Source organism: Papio anubis, chromosome 6, assembly GCF_008728515.1.
Source record: "Papio anubis isolate 15944 chromosome 6, Panubis1.0, whole genome shotgun sequence".
Taxonomy (NCBI): domain Eukaryota; kingdom Metazoa; phylum Chordata; class Mammalia; order Primates; family Cercopithecidae; genus Papio; species Papio anubis.
The window spans coordinates 61,389,104-61,405,677 of record NC_044981.1 but is presented as its reverse complement, the minus strand read 5'-3'; the positions used below and the strand labels follow the sequence as shown (position 1 = coordinate 61,405,677).

General features: G+C 35.2%; 1 long non-coding RNA gene across 1 annotated transcript in view; it reads left to right on the top strand.

Moving 5' to 3' along the window:
- Window positions 1-9,524: 9,524 nt before the first annotated feature.
- LOC103883761 overlaps window positions 9,525-16,574 on the top strand; it is a 44,889-nt gene continuing 37,839 nt past the window's right edge. Inside the window, exon 1 of the long non-coding RNA XR_001901447.3 lies at window positions 9,525-10,527. This is a non-coding gene — a long non-coding RNA (uncharacterized LOC103883761). The remainder of the gene's footprint in view (window positions 10,528-16,574) is intronic.

The following is a 16,574-nucleotide window of genomic DNA, read 5'->3' as shown; positions in this document are numbered from 1 at the left end:
GTTACCAATATATTTGTGCCTTTTTTACTGCATTCATAATAAAGAAATCTCTCAACACTTCAAAAATTATTATTACACAGACTATCACCTTTAACCTTTAATAATCTAACCTTTATCTCTGAAGCCCTTATTTACAAATTTTTAATTTAGTTGTCTGGAATAATAAATGATAATACAATTTGCATTCATTTTTCCAAAGATACACGTACTCTATGTTTCCTTTGTTATCCAGATGTTTCTAAATTTAGGTAAAATGAATTTATGGAATCCATAGATTATTTATCTTAAAACAGCATGTGTACATAATTTTTAATCATTTTACCATAGATATATTCATGAATAAAACATTTTCATTGACAGATGAGTGGATAAAGGAAATGTAGTATATACATACAATAAAATGCACTATTCAGCTTTAAAAAGAAGGATATTCTGCCATATATGACAACATGTGTAAACCTGGAGGACATTATGCTAACTGAAATAAGTCAGGCACAAAAAGACAAATACTACTTGATTCCACTTATATGATATAGAATGACTGTTACTTAAAATATAAACTCATAAAAGCAGAGAGAAGAAAAATGATTTATACCCCTGTTTAAGGAGTATAAAATTTCAGTTATGCAAGAAGACTAAATTCTAGTGATTTGCTGTACAACATTGTGCCAATATTTAACAATACTGTGTGCTATCCACTAGAAAATTAGTAAAGAGGCTAGATTTTGTGTTGTGTTCTTACTATAATAATAATAATACAAAGGAGCAAACTATTTTATTTTTAATTTATAACATAGAAGAAAATTAAAATGAAATATATGAGCCCATATAATTTACTAGGAAGATAAAAAAAGTGCAGGAACAGAATACCCTGTTTTCTGCTGTGAACAGATATTGTTGTTTTCCTCGCAACGAACGCTCTTTGCATTACTTTAATCTATTTAGCTATTCTCTATCTTCTATCTACGTATTATCCATCCATCCATCCATCCATCCATCCATCCATCCATCCATTCATCCATCTTTCTATATAATCCATTTTTGTCTGTAGTCTGTGAAGTTTTAATATGAAAATATTAAGAACAGTACTTTCTTCTTAAAATTACCTTATGGATTTAAATAACTTTGTTTTTTTAAAATAAGATTATTTATCCCATGATGTATTAATCATTTAAAAAAGGATGTTTGTTAGTTTAAGATTTCTTTTAAACTGTAATTGTGAATAGCTGCACACAAACACATAGGCTATTTAATATTTATATGTGTATACATAAAATTATTTTTTCACAAAAATAAATTATGCAATAAACATATGGATATCTAACACATTATTTTTGAAAGCAGATCATTCATATTTTGTTGCTAGATGTAACACCTTTATATACTATATAATTTTGCAACAGACTATCGAACCCTCTGGTTTACATATCTGAAACTATTCCTTTTATCTGACTGTTTTCTCGATGAAGTTTGAAATCAGAAATTCATACAACTAACATAAAAATCATTATCATCATTTTTGACACCCTATAGAATTCCAGTAGCAGATTCTAAAGTTGCTTGGAGTTTATGAATCTTATGAAGAGTAAAGAAAAATTCAGCTGATTACTAGCAGAATTCACTAGTTGTTTACCCAGTCTGATTTTCATCAGGAAGAAAAAGGTCTATTTCTTAGAGACAGGGTGGACTCTAATTTTTGTGCTTACTTCCAGTCTTTATGTGTCATTTAATTAATAAAGACCCATGGGGAAACAACCAATTTAGCTCATATTTAAGCAACTGTTTTAAAATTACCTGAACAGCAAATATAAGCAATTTTAAAGGAGAAAATTTGCCTTAATGAAAGATTTCAGGTAGCCATTTGGGGATCGCTTAATCTATAGATATTTTAGAGGCAATATTAAGAGAAAAAGGATATGAATATTATACAATTTAGTGTAAATTATATCAAGGAGATGTGTTAATCAGATTGTTAGAATAAGACAAACATCCACAGAGCTTCTCAACATGCAAATTAAGGAGAAAATGTGTCAGCACTGACTTGTTTCTTGAAAAAGGAGAGTTATATATTTTTAATCTTAATTAGGCAATAGTTACATATTTCAGATTTATAACTATACATTTCAATTGAACTGTTGGTAGATTAATTGTACTGCCATTTTTATAAGCTTTAATTTTGAACTGACAATGTTTACATTGATGCAATGCAAAGGAAAAGAGAAACCATCCTTCTTGTATTAGAGAAAACCTTTGAACAGTTAAAATTTTATGTAATTATTTAATTGTGTCATGTTCAAATACTTTATCATCTTTTAAGTCTAATTGATCATTTCTTTTAAGAAATATTTTCTCTGCTGTGTCTTTAAAATTTCCATTTAATTGAAAAATGTAGCCCAACATTATTCACTGAAACATTCTAAGTAACATTTATTCATTACTGCCAAATACAAGCACTTTACCCTTTATGCACTTAACAATGCAAAATTGCAGGATATTATTTATTTCCAGAATGTTAAATGCTATTAGAGGTCTCAAGTCAAACATACTGACTATGAATGTAGGTACCTTAGACTGTAAATTGTATGAGCAAACTGAATAAAGTTTTGATGATTATATATGGGTGAGAAAGAAAATCTTAATTGAATGAGGAACATTTTAAAAGACATAGTGGTGGACAAATACTCACTGAGTGTGAGATACCTGAAAACACCACTTTGGTTTAGGTCAAATACATATGTAAAGATATAGTGAGGAAAAAGGTTTCAAAATGTGTTTGCATTAGAAAGCCCTGATAAGGAGTTTGATAATTATCTAGCACACCAGAAGAGTTTAGAGCAAGAGAGTGACATTTTATTTTCTTCAAATATTCCAATTGTCTCCCAGATCAATTTTTATAAATTGTCTCAGTGAAACGTCTGTGGACTTGCTTTCACAAACAAGGGTATAATGAAGAGAAGTGAAACGAAGAGAAATGAAAATAGCGCAATATCTAACAAGACAATTCCTGCCAAGAGTAGTCAAAGGACATGATACTAGGTATTTTCCAGCAGGCATCTTAATTTTATGATAACTGAGACAACAAAGAAATGCTTGTGATATTCTATTAATGAACATAAGCAAAATCAAAAACGAGAGCTCATTAGGTCTGAAACAGTATTGCCCAGAAGCATAATTAGGGTGAAAAGCCAGAATTTAAAGGATACTTCTATAAAGAAATTATAATAAACATCAGCACACATCACAATAAGAAAAATAATATGAATTCAGTTTTGATAGGTGTAAAAGAAAAACAAAAATAAGATGTCATCAGAACTCATCAAAGCTATATGTAGTGAATTAATAAAAATAATATGTTGAATAAACATCACTTCTGCCTAAATGTCATATATAAAAAACACAGGGAAAAAAGAGATAAGATGTATGTATTTATAAAGCTCTGCACTGGAGACATGATATTAGGTTCCCATTTGTCTTGCACAACAACATTCAATGTAGATATCATAATCTCCATAACTGAGATATGAATTTAATTGCCCAGAGTCTCACAGCTTGGATTGGATATCCAAGGAATGGACAGGTATCCTATTTATCTTCCTCTCAAGTCAATTCCACAATATCATGATCATGTGTTATAGTTTTATGGGACATAAACTGCTAACTTCATCAAACAATTATAAAAATAAGTTAGAATTTATAAAATATTTTAACAATCATATTTGCCCCTTACAACAATAAGGGCATGTTGATGAAAGTAAGACATTTAGAGAATAAAAAATTTGAAAAAAGTCACAAATTTGAATATTTATTAAAATAAAGTATATTATGTACATTTTAATGACTAACACCTTTCGAGGATACTAACTTTTTCTTGTCTATTCAGTAAATGTAGATCATATTAAATTAAACTATTTGCTAAAGCCATAAAGAGTTAATACACCTTTCCTGTTCTCTAAAATTTAATGTCCAGCTACTTAATTGCTTAAATCGGATTTAAATTCAACATATTCCAGCAACTGACCTGAAATGTCTGCCTTTTTAATGCTTTTTATATCTAAATAGACAATAGAATTTTCCAAAAGGGGGGTAAAAGAGGGGTTATATTGCCATTGCATTCATCTCTTCAGCAGATTTGACATGACTGTGCCTTAGTTTGAAATTCCAGATGTGAATTTACTATAAATTTTTAATTTTTGGCCCAGAATACAGTAAACCCTCAATAACATGAGCACTTTAGAATATAAAATCAATTCAAACACCCACTTATTTCTTTCATTCCTGATGTAATCTTTATCTTTGCCAATTTGCTGGAGCCTTGCCTGACTTGCATATTGTATCCTTGGTGCTTGGCAGATTGTCTGATGTAAAGAACTCAACAACTCTCTGTTACATAAAAGAATGAATAACCAATTGACTAATTCAAGGAATGAACCTTCTTCTTTTTTGTTTGTATGTCATCCATTCTTTATTAAGTGTATTTATATATAATATGTCCAATATTTATACATACACAGATAATCTTCCTTTGTATATTAACATTGCAATATAGTTATTATTATTCAAAATTTTCATAGAAACACATAGTGCTGAGAGGCATTTGAGAAGTTTCTCAGTGTCAAACAGCCAGTAAATAGCAAGCTATTTAGAGAAGGGTATGCATCCTTTAATGTTCATATTTTCAGAATAATAACGATATCATAGTGCAATAAAGTTAGTGAATACTGCTAAGCTGTTTGTGTTGATCTATAATGATATTATCTAGAGGGTTAATAGAAACTTATAATAAAATTAAGTAGGCATCGCAAGTAGGCCTTGCCATAATCATCATCAAATCATGGTTTAGATTCTGTCTTGTGTTATGAAGCATAACATAGAACCTATGCATGGGTTCCACATCCATGTGTTCAATCAAACATAGGTCAAAATTATTTGGAAAAAAATAACAATGCAACAATAAAAATAACACATTTTTTAAAGTGCAACTATTTACATATCATTTACATTGTATTCAGTATTACAAATAATCTAGAGGTGATTTAAAGTATACAGCAGGATGTCAATAGGTTATATGCAAATACTGCACCATTTTATGTAAGGAACTTGGGCATCTGTGGATTTTGCTATCTTGGTGTTCTTAGAGCCAATCCCCTCTGAATACTGAGGGACAACTGTATATTTAATGTGTGCAACATGCTATTCTAATACACACACACACACACACATATATATATACACACACATACATACACATAGTAAAATGATTGCTACAGTTAAGCATATTACTTATCTATCTCCTTACATAGTTCCCTTCTGTGTGTTTGTTTTGGAGTGTGGTAAGAGCACAAATCAAAAATCCACCCTCTCCGCAAGTTTTTTGTATACAATATTACCAGCTGTCATCCTCGTGCTATGCATTGGATCTGTAGACTTATTCATCCTACATAACTGCAAGTGTGTACCCTTTGGCTAACATCTCCTCATTTCCTCCCCTTCTCTGCTACAAGCATAATTTTAATAAGTTTTCAATTTTAATGAGATTAGAAATATTTTAGAGCTGATGAGTCATATTATAAAATATTTATTAATACAAAATAATAGGTTAACAAGAATCCTTCCAGAAAATATGGTAAACGAACTTAACACTTACAACAATGATTTTCTAATCCTGCAAAGGATTCTGAATAATTTGTATTGTATTATATAATGCATGTTTATGAAAAGGTAGAAAACTTACTGTTATTTGCAGGAATGCTAATAGGATCTTGAATAAATGGTAAAGAATAAATTTATTAAAATTTTATTTATTTGATAAAAACAAATTTGTTCTTATGAAGAATAAATTTTCCATATAACTGTGTTGAGAGTCTTTTAAGAAACAAGAAGAAGATGAGAGTCAACAGAATAGTATATACATCATTTATTGACTGTTCAAAAGCATAATGACCACAATGGGAAATTGAGAAAGGGGGACATTTCATTATTTCCTACATAGGAAATAAAAACAAGTTTCAATTTAGCTTTTAAACAGATAGCAATACTCATTTACAGTATCATCATGTCTTAAGGGCATGTAATAATATAATGCACATGCTGAATAACACTGTATACTATTCTTATTTGTGAATATAAATGAAGAAAGAAATATATTCTGTCAGAGAGGTAATAAATATCACGCAGAGGGCACAGCATTTTGTTAAGTAACTCAATTTTTTCTTTACCAATCACTATACTCCAAATATTTGATCAACTAATTAACCCAAGGGATATTTTGAGAAATATTGAAAAAATAAAACACTGTATTTCTACTATGGACCCAGTGCTTTTCTCTACAGAATTCAAAATACATTACGAATTTTTAGGTTCATATAATCTATTTGCAAAGTTTTCTGAACAATAAGATACCTCAGAGCAGTAAATCTTTCCTACAGGATTTTTTCTACTATCAGAGACAATATAGTTTCAGCTATTTAAATAAGATGATAAATTACAATATTAATATAACTTCAGAAGTATTGCATACATTTACCTTAAGTAAATAATACATTATGTGGAATTTAAAATTCTCTGGCAGAATTTGTTATTTCTAACATACTAGTTTAATTAAGACTTCAAAACTTACCTCTTTGATGAGGACTTTAACCTTGGTGAAATTTTCATTACCAAATTGAGCAATTAGATTGATCTAAACAATAAAAACGGAAACTAGTGACACTAAGACTAAAGAGATCGTAGTGCCTATTGTAGAGATATGGTAACATACTGATTAAATTAAAATATGTGTGATTAAAATCCATTTTCTTATTTATTAATAAAGGTTATACAAGGAATGCTAAGTGTACCTGACAGTGCATTGAAATATTTTATGGAATGGTAGAAGCCTGATATTGTCAGTTAGCATGAATATAAAGCCTTGTCAAAATAGTTAATAACAGTTTCTGGTAACAATACGTTGATCTTTGTAACTGTGGTTAACTTTTCGGTAGCAATGTTTTCAGGATACATCTCAAGGTCCTATGAGTGCTTCTCCAAATAACAATGTTTCCTACTTTTTCATAAACATGTGTTATATAAAGAGATCTCATAGATACATCTCTGTTAATTAGCATGTTATGCTCTAATGAAATTATGGGTCCCAAAATAAAGGAATGGTTGTCGCCTCTATTTAAATAATAAGCAAATTTAAAAATAAACAAAAAGAATAGATAATACATAGCTAAATTCAGAAGCACTAAGAGTTTGAGATGAGGAAATACATTTAAAGGAGAAAGTATACATATAATCACTAGTGAGTAGACAAGAGGGGAGTAAGAATAAGTTTATAGTGAAGACTAGGGGAATCAACTTTAGCTGATTTAATTAACTGTAAAGTCCTTATGTGGAACTTTTCTTCTACCATAGATCTATCTTTTGGAAATTTGAGAAATATCTTAATAATTTTCATTCTATTTATAGTAGTAAATAACAAGAGATTTAGTGATGATTAAAAATGTTGCTGATAATTTTAATTCAACTTGCATAAAATGCAACTCAAGTACATTAGGCCAATGAGTACACAGGTGGTAGCAGGAGCAAATAATAAAAAAAAAAAACCATTAAATATGTTTGGATCAGAACCAAAGGAGAAAAAGGTTGACAGATGAAAATATAGGGGAAAAAAATCTGTTATGCATTAAATCGTGTCTCCTCAAAATTTCTGTGTTAAAGTTCCAAGCCTGAGTGCCTCAGAATGTGACCTTATTTGCAGATAGGGTCTTTACAAAGGTCATGAAGATAAAATGAAGTCATTAAGGTGTGCCCTAATCCAACTTTACTAAATTCCTTATAAAAGGGAACGTTGGAGGCAGACATAGACACAAAGAGAATGTCAAGTGGAGGTAAAGGCAGAGATCAGGGTCGTGCTTCCAAAGCCGAGAATACCAAGATTTGCCAGCAAACCACCAGAAGCTAACAGAAAGCCATTAAATAGATTCTTCCTCACAGTCTTCAGAAATTAATTAATTAATTAATTAATTAATTCTGTTAACACCTTGATCTTGGACTTCTAGCCACCAGAACTGTGAAATAATAGATTCCTGTTGTTTAACCTACACCACGGGTGGTACTTTGTCTTGACAGCACCAGCGAACTAATACAGAAACTGGATGCAGGGCAGCAAAATAGACACAAGCTTAAACTAAATTAGTGAATAAACTATCAGAAGAAATCAGCTTTTTAAATCTTCATCTGAAAGTAAGTATAATGTAGTTTTAGAAAGATAAGAATTTTTTTACATTTTTATTCAGATAGTGTTACACTATCTGATATGGTATGGGTCAGTGTCCCCCCCTCTCCAAAATCTCATGTCAAATTGTAATTCCTAGTGTTGGAGGTGGGGCCAGGTGGGAGGTGATTGGATCATAGGGGTTGTGGATCCTTTGGCAGTGTTCTCATAATAGTGAGTGAGTTATCAAGAGATCTAGTTGTTTAAAAGTGTGTAGCACCAGTCCCTTCTCTCTCCTCCTCCTGCTCTTGGCCATCTAAAATGTTCCTGCTTCCCTTTCAACTTCTGCCATGACTGAAAGTTTCCTGAGACCTCCCCAGCCATGCAACCTGTACAGCCTGCATAACTGTGAGCCACTGTCCCTCTTTTCTCTATAAGTTACTCAGTCTTAGGTATTTCTTTATAGCAGTGTGAAGATAAACAAATATACTATCTTAACATTTTTTTTTCTTTAAGTCTGTTTGTAATTTTGTTTGTGTTAGAGTGAGAGGTAAGTCTTTACCTTGTATGACGTTGTCTCTATGAACGCATTTGGTGGTCAATTTTGTGTTTGTCTGCTTATCAAAGTGGGCATATTGAAATTACATTTTTTTCTTTGTGTCAGAAAGCACATGTAGAAAGTACAAAAAAAAGTGAAAGCACAGATTAACAATTTATTCCAAAGCAAACAACCACATAGCAACCCAAATTATGACAATGAAAATTGCAAAAACCTGGAAGCTCCTTTTGTGTCCTTAGCTAGTTACAGCCTCTATAATTCCTTCTTCAATGGTCATTATCCAAATTTGAGGTTAATAAGTTCTCTTTTCTTCATTATTGTACTCCAATGTATACATTCCTAAGCATTATTATTAAATATTGTTTGTAATTTAAGTGATGCTGATTTGACTAGTAATATACTAGTTGTGAAAGCAAGTTCACTGTCTCCTGTGCAGCTGGAATGGGAAAGTTCTCATGAAGCTTATCTCATTCCTCAGTATCGTGCAATTTGAGAAAAAAAAAAAAAAAAATTTCCCCCAGTACTTTATTCACTAGTGATGTGATTTGGTGGTGTCCTCACTCAAATCTCATCTTGAATTGTAGTTTCCATAATCCCCACGTGTCATGAGAGGAACTCAACAGGAGGTAGTTGTACCATGGGGTGGTTACCTGCATGCTGTTCTCGTGACAGTGAGTTCTCATGAGATCTGCTGGTTTGAAAAGGGGCTTTTCCCCCTCAGCACTTCTCCTTCCTTACATCATGTGGAGAAGGACATGTTTGCTTGCCCTTTCACCAGGAATGTAAGTTTCCTGAGGCCTCCCTAGCCCTGCAGAACTGTGAGTCAATTAAACCTCTTCCCTTGGTAAATTACTCAGTCTCAGGCAGTCCTTTACAGCAGTATGAGAAAGTACTAATACAACTAGGTTGAACGATTCAGGCTTCAAACCAGTAGGAAGTGCCCACAGGTAAAAACTAGCTGTGGCTAAAGCAGGCCAGTAAATGCAATACCCAAATGGTGGGCAGAGGTTCCATCCTTGGCATAGGTGGCTGGGGAAGCTCTCAATGAAATGCACTGGGGTCTTCTCAGGGGGAAGAGAGGGAGCCACTACAGCTCTCTTTCCAAACCAGCAAGAAAGCAATCCACCTCCCAATTACGCTCCTTACTCAGTGTTTTAGCTATTCAGATCAGACGAGCACCTCTTTTCATCTGCAAGAATGCTGGTGTTCTATGTTGTGAGGGGTTGCTAGGCTACCTCTCCTGCAAGCCTGAACCTGGAGGGCATTCCTCCTGTCGGGAGGCTGTCACCCTGAAGTGTTCCAGGAGGGCTGTCTACAGGTTCATCACTCCAAGCTCCTGTGTGAGAAGTCCCAACTGTGTCTGCAGTGGTAGATGATGGGGAGAAGTCCCCTTCTGCAAGACCGGTCATGAGCACCAGGGCTGCCTAATTGTTGGCACACCTTTCCCATTGACCCCAGCAATGCTCCTGTGCCTCTGTTGAAAGAAACTTCTCATAAGTGGAAAGTTCAAGGACTCAAGGCCTGCAGTTTGGTTTCTTTTGTCTCATGGGGTCTCCCTTAATGTTGTCTACTCTCCCTTCCCCTAAAAGTAGCAGTTCTTGCAGGCCAGATTACTGTGAATCCTGCTGCTCCTCTGGGTCTATTCACCCAGTGGGGCTGCCATACTTATGATGGTCCTAGGGAATGTCTGCAAGGGATCCGGTGATGTCATCTGTACTCTAGTCTCCCAGTGGCAGGTACCAGCACCAGCTCTGATGCGAGTGGACGAGAAGTAAGTTTTCCTTGGTTGTAAATAACGTTATTGTGTTGACTTTCTCAAATGCCAACTTTAGTAGTATTGGGCATGTGGACATACTCAAGACCTCCTTGTTGGCCAGGGTAATGCAGGCAATGGCAGTAGCTGAGGTCACATAAACGTCTTCTCCTTCCTGAGCACTATGTCATTTGTTTTCAGATGTCGTAATGGGATGTGCCAGTTGGCCTCCAGCCAGGAAGTGGAGCTTGCCAAAGAGCACCAGTTGTGGTGGTAGCAGTGGAATTTGTGCCTGCCTTATGTTACCCAAAGTAGATATTCTGGTGTGTCAGGCAATATGCTGGGCCATGAAGTTCTCAAATGTACCTGTCCATCACGTTAGGCTATCAGGATGGTTGGAAGGGCAAAGCTGGGTGCGGGTGGGTTCAGCAAGTTTGCACTCTGGCTCCCCATATGCAGACTCAAGCAGCGGCCCCAGTGGTGATCACAAGGCAGTTCTCCGACCTCTGGAATACCATTCTAGGGAGGAGTGTTGCTGTCTCCACTGCACAAAAGATCCACATGAGGAGCAGCATGGAGTAGGTGGCAGTAAGCCCACTCAGTTCCCAAGCACTTGGCAAGGCAGGCCTCACACCCATAGTGCTTTGCCGCAACTAGCTGGGTTCCAGGGAGCCTGCACATAGAACTCAAAACTGCCCCAGACCATAAGCCTTCCCAATGGAGACAAAAACTGTGGGTTTCAGGCTATGCCCTCTTGATCTGTCAGTGAAGTAGAGGCTCAGCCCCTGTGCCCATGGCTATAGCACACTTTCTGAATGTCCCTTTGTCCTGGCCAATGAGTTTTGTCCCCAGTCATGATTCTTTCGCAATGCTCAGTTGATGCTTCTGTCAACCTGTTACTACATCATGAGTTGGCTGGCAGATTTCCATGAGGTCTCCTGTGAGAAAGGATATGGAATGGCTTCCCTCTGTCCCACTGGAGTTTGAAAGTGCACGCAAATCTTATTGCAATGCTGCTGCTTCTCTTAGAGTCCCCACTGCTCATTAAATCAGCTTCACCACTGTATTGGATTAAGACCTTCTGTGGCCTAAATTGCCTGACTCCCTTGTGGGAATGTGTGTTTCTCACTCTCTCACATGCTATGGAGACACACAGTTTTCTTCTGGCTCATGGTGTAGGCCGTTGCCCATGCTTCTTTCCAAAGGTCTGTGGTTTCTTTCACAGCATGAATCTGTACACACTATTTTGCCTTTTCAAGTGGGAGAGGCATGCTAAGAATGTCGTCCCACCATCATGGAAAAAGAGTATTTTTTTCTGTCTACAGTGGAAACACTCTTGCTTTCTTTTACTAGCTGTCTCATACTCATCCTGATTGTTACCTGGACCCATGTAATCCCAGCACTTTGGGAGGCCGAGACGGGCGGATCATGAGGTTAGGAGATCGAGACCATCCTGGCTAACGTGGTGAAACCCCGTCTCTACTAAAAAATATGAAAAACTAGCCAGGCGAGGTGGCAGGCGCCCTGTAGTCCCAGCTACTCAGGAGGCTGAGGCAGGAGAATGGCGTAAACCCAGGAGGCGGAGCTTGCAGTGAGCTGAGATCCGGCCACTGCACTCCAGCCTGGGCGACAAAGTGAGACTCTGTCTCAAAAAAAAAAAAAAAAAAAAAAATCAAATCAGATGTCTGCCAAGAATCCTTTTGAGGGTAAAAGAATGTAAGAAAACAAAATTGGATAATAAAGACAACACAATGCCTTATTCCATATGACAACTAGACGCTGGCAAGGTAGTGAGAAATGAGAAGTTTTTAATCGTAGAGACAGAGCAGAGAAACTACCTTTTCTAAAAAAAGTAAAGATCATAGGTTTACGACATTTCCAGTATATTTGTGATTTGTTCAATCTCTCCTGCCTTACTCTAATAAGAGAGTTTCCCACACAATATTTAGGAGCATTAATTATAGAGCTTGACTCCCTGAGTTCAAATCTAGACTCCACCATGGGAATATATTAAGTTTTATTTATTTTATTATTATTATTTTTTTGAGATGGACTCTCACTCTGTTGCACAGGCTGTAGTGCAGTGGTGCCATCTCGGCTCAGGTGATCTGCACACCTCGGCCTCCCAAAGTGCTAGGATTATAGGCATGAGCCACTGCACCGGGCTATATTAAGTTTTTAATAGATTTCTTAACATTTATTTAAGTGTCTTCATTACAGAATAATAGAATAGTTCCTCAAATCTTCCAGCCGATATAGAGTGCAAATAAATTTCAATTTTGTGAAAAGCATTTTAATTGACAAATAATTTCCAAAAGAAGGAAATGCTATTGAAGTCACCTATTATTGAAAATTCTCAAACTCTATTGGAACAAAGTCCTAACAGGCAAGATTCTGAAATGAATAACAATCAATCCAGGGCACAATCAAAGGAAAGTGGGAAAAAAAATCTATTTTTGTACTTAATTCATTTCTTAACTCTAAATCACACAGGCTTCAATTATTAAGTACTATGTAGGTTAATGTTTTGAAATGAAGAATTTGCCTGTTAATGTGAAATCTGCAGTTCATCATAAAGTTGATGAAAGTAATGTTCTTGGCTTAGTTACTCTCCAGAGAAGCTGGTTCTCTTTTTTGCTATGTGCTTGGCACATACTAAAAAGAGAATTTAAAAAAGAATGCATTTCCCCTATGAAAATATCACAGAATATTAATGGGTTGAAGTGCTACAGCTTCTCATAAAGCACTGAAGGCCAAACACTAATCATTTTGCTGGGAATTTAAATATTTTATATGGAATCTCTTATGTGTTTTAATTCTCACTATAAAACTGGAAACATATTCTTAAAATAAAAGTCCCCTAAACATAATTGAAGTGACCTCAATAACAATAAAATATTCAAAGAACATAACCATAACCATAATGAGCCAGAAAAATAAAACATTGAATTAAAAGATATAAGAAACACTAAAATTCTCCCCATGAAGTAGTAACACTTTAAATAAGGAAAGATTAAAGCAAAATATATTTTTTTAATTTTAGCTAAAATTTTTGCATCCTTTAAATAATTAAGATTTATTACTGTCTTATTAAATGATGCATATTAAAAAATATGTCATATTATGCTACATCCTTTTGTGAAATAAATTTGTGGATAATATTTTATTAAATGAGATACAGAGATAAATAGTTTAATAATTTTAGTGTGGCTAAATATCTTAACTATTTAAAAAATTCTTTCTCATATTTTTGTTCATGTAGCTTTTACATTTTCTTACTTGTACCATTTTGAGAACGTGGTAAGAAAGGAAAGTCACAGCCCTTTTCAAAAGCTTGGACTTTTTGGCTTAAGGTTGTAGTTATACCTATTTTTCCTGACATTTTGGTGCCTAGAAAAGTCAAATCAAAAGTAATAGTGTGGCTGTGATGAGTAAAGAGGGCAGTCTGGTTAAAGATTAAATGGGAGCTAATTTAATGATCTAGATAATAGGATCTAGTCCAATTAGCCAGCAGATACCAATAGGCAAGTTTCCACAATAAAATATGCCTCACTGGGGCTATTCAGGTTCACAGAAATAACTGTCTCATGAATTTGCATCTCAGAATTCTTATAAGCTATTTTGATGGAAATGCTGTCCCATTCAAGTGGTAAGAGGAAAATGTTAAGTTCTTGTTTATGGGATGTCAGTCCCAAGCATACGTGGTAACATTATATATATATATATATTTAGATGGTGTCTGCCTCTGTAGCCCAGGCTGGAGTGCAGTGGCGCCATCTCGGCTCACTGCAAGCTCCGCCTCCCGGGTTCACGCCATTCTCCTGCCTCAGCCTCCCGAGTAGCTGGGACTACAGGCGCCAGGCATATAACCAGCAACTCAAAGTGGGGCTGTAAGATTGTGCTATGGATAGAGTGAAGGAATGCCACTCTGGGAATTCTGCGATCCTTGCAAGAATGGAGAAATTATAAAAAGTGGAACATCTTTTGTGATGGGAAGGAACAGATAATACACAGTAAGGCTCAATATGGAAAGCTATGGTTGCGATGAGAGGGATTTTTGCATATAGCACAGGTGATGCTGGAGTGAATAGAGAAGGAGAAAGCAGCAAAGGTGGAAAATAAAAATCATGAAAATAGGAATCAGACAAGAGAATCCTAAGGGATGTTTTTCTAGCCTTTGAACAGAAGCTGATCACCTCATTAGGTCATTTGCTTAGTCCAGAGCTCTTTGGAAAGCCTCCACCCATCTGCTTCTAGGGCCTCAAGAGAGTCTCTATTTAAGATCTCCAGTTGCAGTGGACTTCCATTTAGGGTTTTCCTTCTGTCTTTTCATTTGAAAAACATGAATCTAGTGTTAAATTTTCTGGAGTTTGGCAACAGTGTTGGTGGTAAGAGGAGATTGTAAGGGCTCTTCTAACAAGATTCAAGATTAATATTCCAGTGATGTCACCTCCAGAGAACCGTTTCTCCAATTTCCAGGTTGAAGAGTGGTTTTGATGGAAGAACTGGAGGAAAGGCAGCCTTGGCCTGTTGATAATAAGTTTGAATATAATTAACCAATCTCTCATTGTTTTAGAATGTCTGAATAACCAGGGTAGAGTCTTTGAGAATCCAGATAGAATAGTGAATTTCCATAGGCCAGATAGTTATTATTTTAGATGAGCACTGTTGGTGTGACCCAGAAGAGACAGAAGGGAATTAGGACTAAGAATAAAATCTTAGGCCATGGGAGATAAAATTTTTCCATTAATTTAGCAAGCTTTAATTTTAATAGTTCATTAGCTTTCTCTATTACTCCAGATGAGTGGAGATAATGGAAGAAATGTAATTTTGAATAAGAAAAGAACTCATGGGATTTCTTGGATGACTTTACCAGTGAAATGAACCCATTTCTTTTAGTCACTTGAAAGAACCAGTAAAGCTCTCCATGTGGGTAATACTCATTGTAACCCAATTTTAGCAGTTGCGGTTACCTCTTTACAAGGGAAAGGTAAAAGCCAGAAAGAGAACATGCATATGGTGATAAGAACACATTCCTATTCTTGAGATTTATGGAGCTGAATAAAATAGATTTGTCAACTAAAAAAGAGTCCTGCTAAAGGTAGTTATTTTCCTGCCCCTACCTTTGCAACTTGACCGGGGCTATGTTTTTGACAGAATGGGCCAGAAGACACACTTCTTGCAGATAGTCAGTGAAGTTTCTCCATGAATATTGGTGAGCAGTTGATTTAGTTTCTTCCTTTCACTGTGAATATTTTTATGAAGGTAAGAGTACATCCAGATTTGGGACTGTGCAGGGACAAAGCAATCTTATGGGTGTCTCCAAAATACTCCCTGGTAGACAATACATCCAATTTGTTTTCCTTTGGTCTTTTTATGTTCAGAGGCTTTGAATTGGGAGGTTTTAAGTTCCTAGATTAGAGCATCGGGTGGTTAAGTAGAGTAGATTTAAAACATCTTCTGATAGTGGTGAGAGCTTTATGAAACAACTGTCAGTTTAGCATATTTATCAACTCAGATTTTTTTTTTTTGGCTTTTTGTTTTTGTTTTGTTTTCTTTGTTTGTTTTTGCTTCAAAGGTTTTTTGGAGAATATGAGTTTCTATTTTAAGTATGGCCATCTCCTTTGGCAATAAGAAAGCTTCTAAGAGGCATTACACTTGTTTTTCATTTTTAATTGGTGTCCCCAATGGTGTCATAAATCATTTTGTTTTCCATAACATACCAAAATTATGTGCTACTCCCAAAGCATATCTACTGTCTGAATAGATACTATGTTATTGTTATCTTTAGCTAAAGAGCAGATTCTTGTGAGTGCCACATGTTCAACAATCCGAGCGAGACACTTACAATGTTGTCTGTTTGAAAATGTATAAAGGCAAATGATGCCTAAAAATTTCCTTCTGAGCTGCTCAGATATAAACCCTCAACAGAGGGTAAGTTCTGAATTTGCAAGTGGGATTTGTGAAAGTCTGGGCAGGAGATATAGAGTCTAGAATACTGAGTCTTGAATGGCCGTAATACAATCATGTAGTTGTCTGTCAGTTGGAAGAGGGAGGAGAGTGGT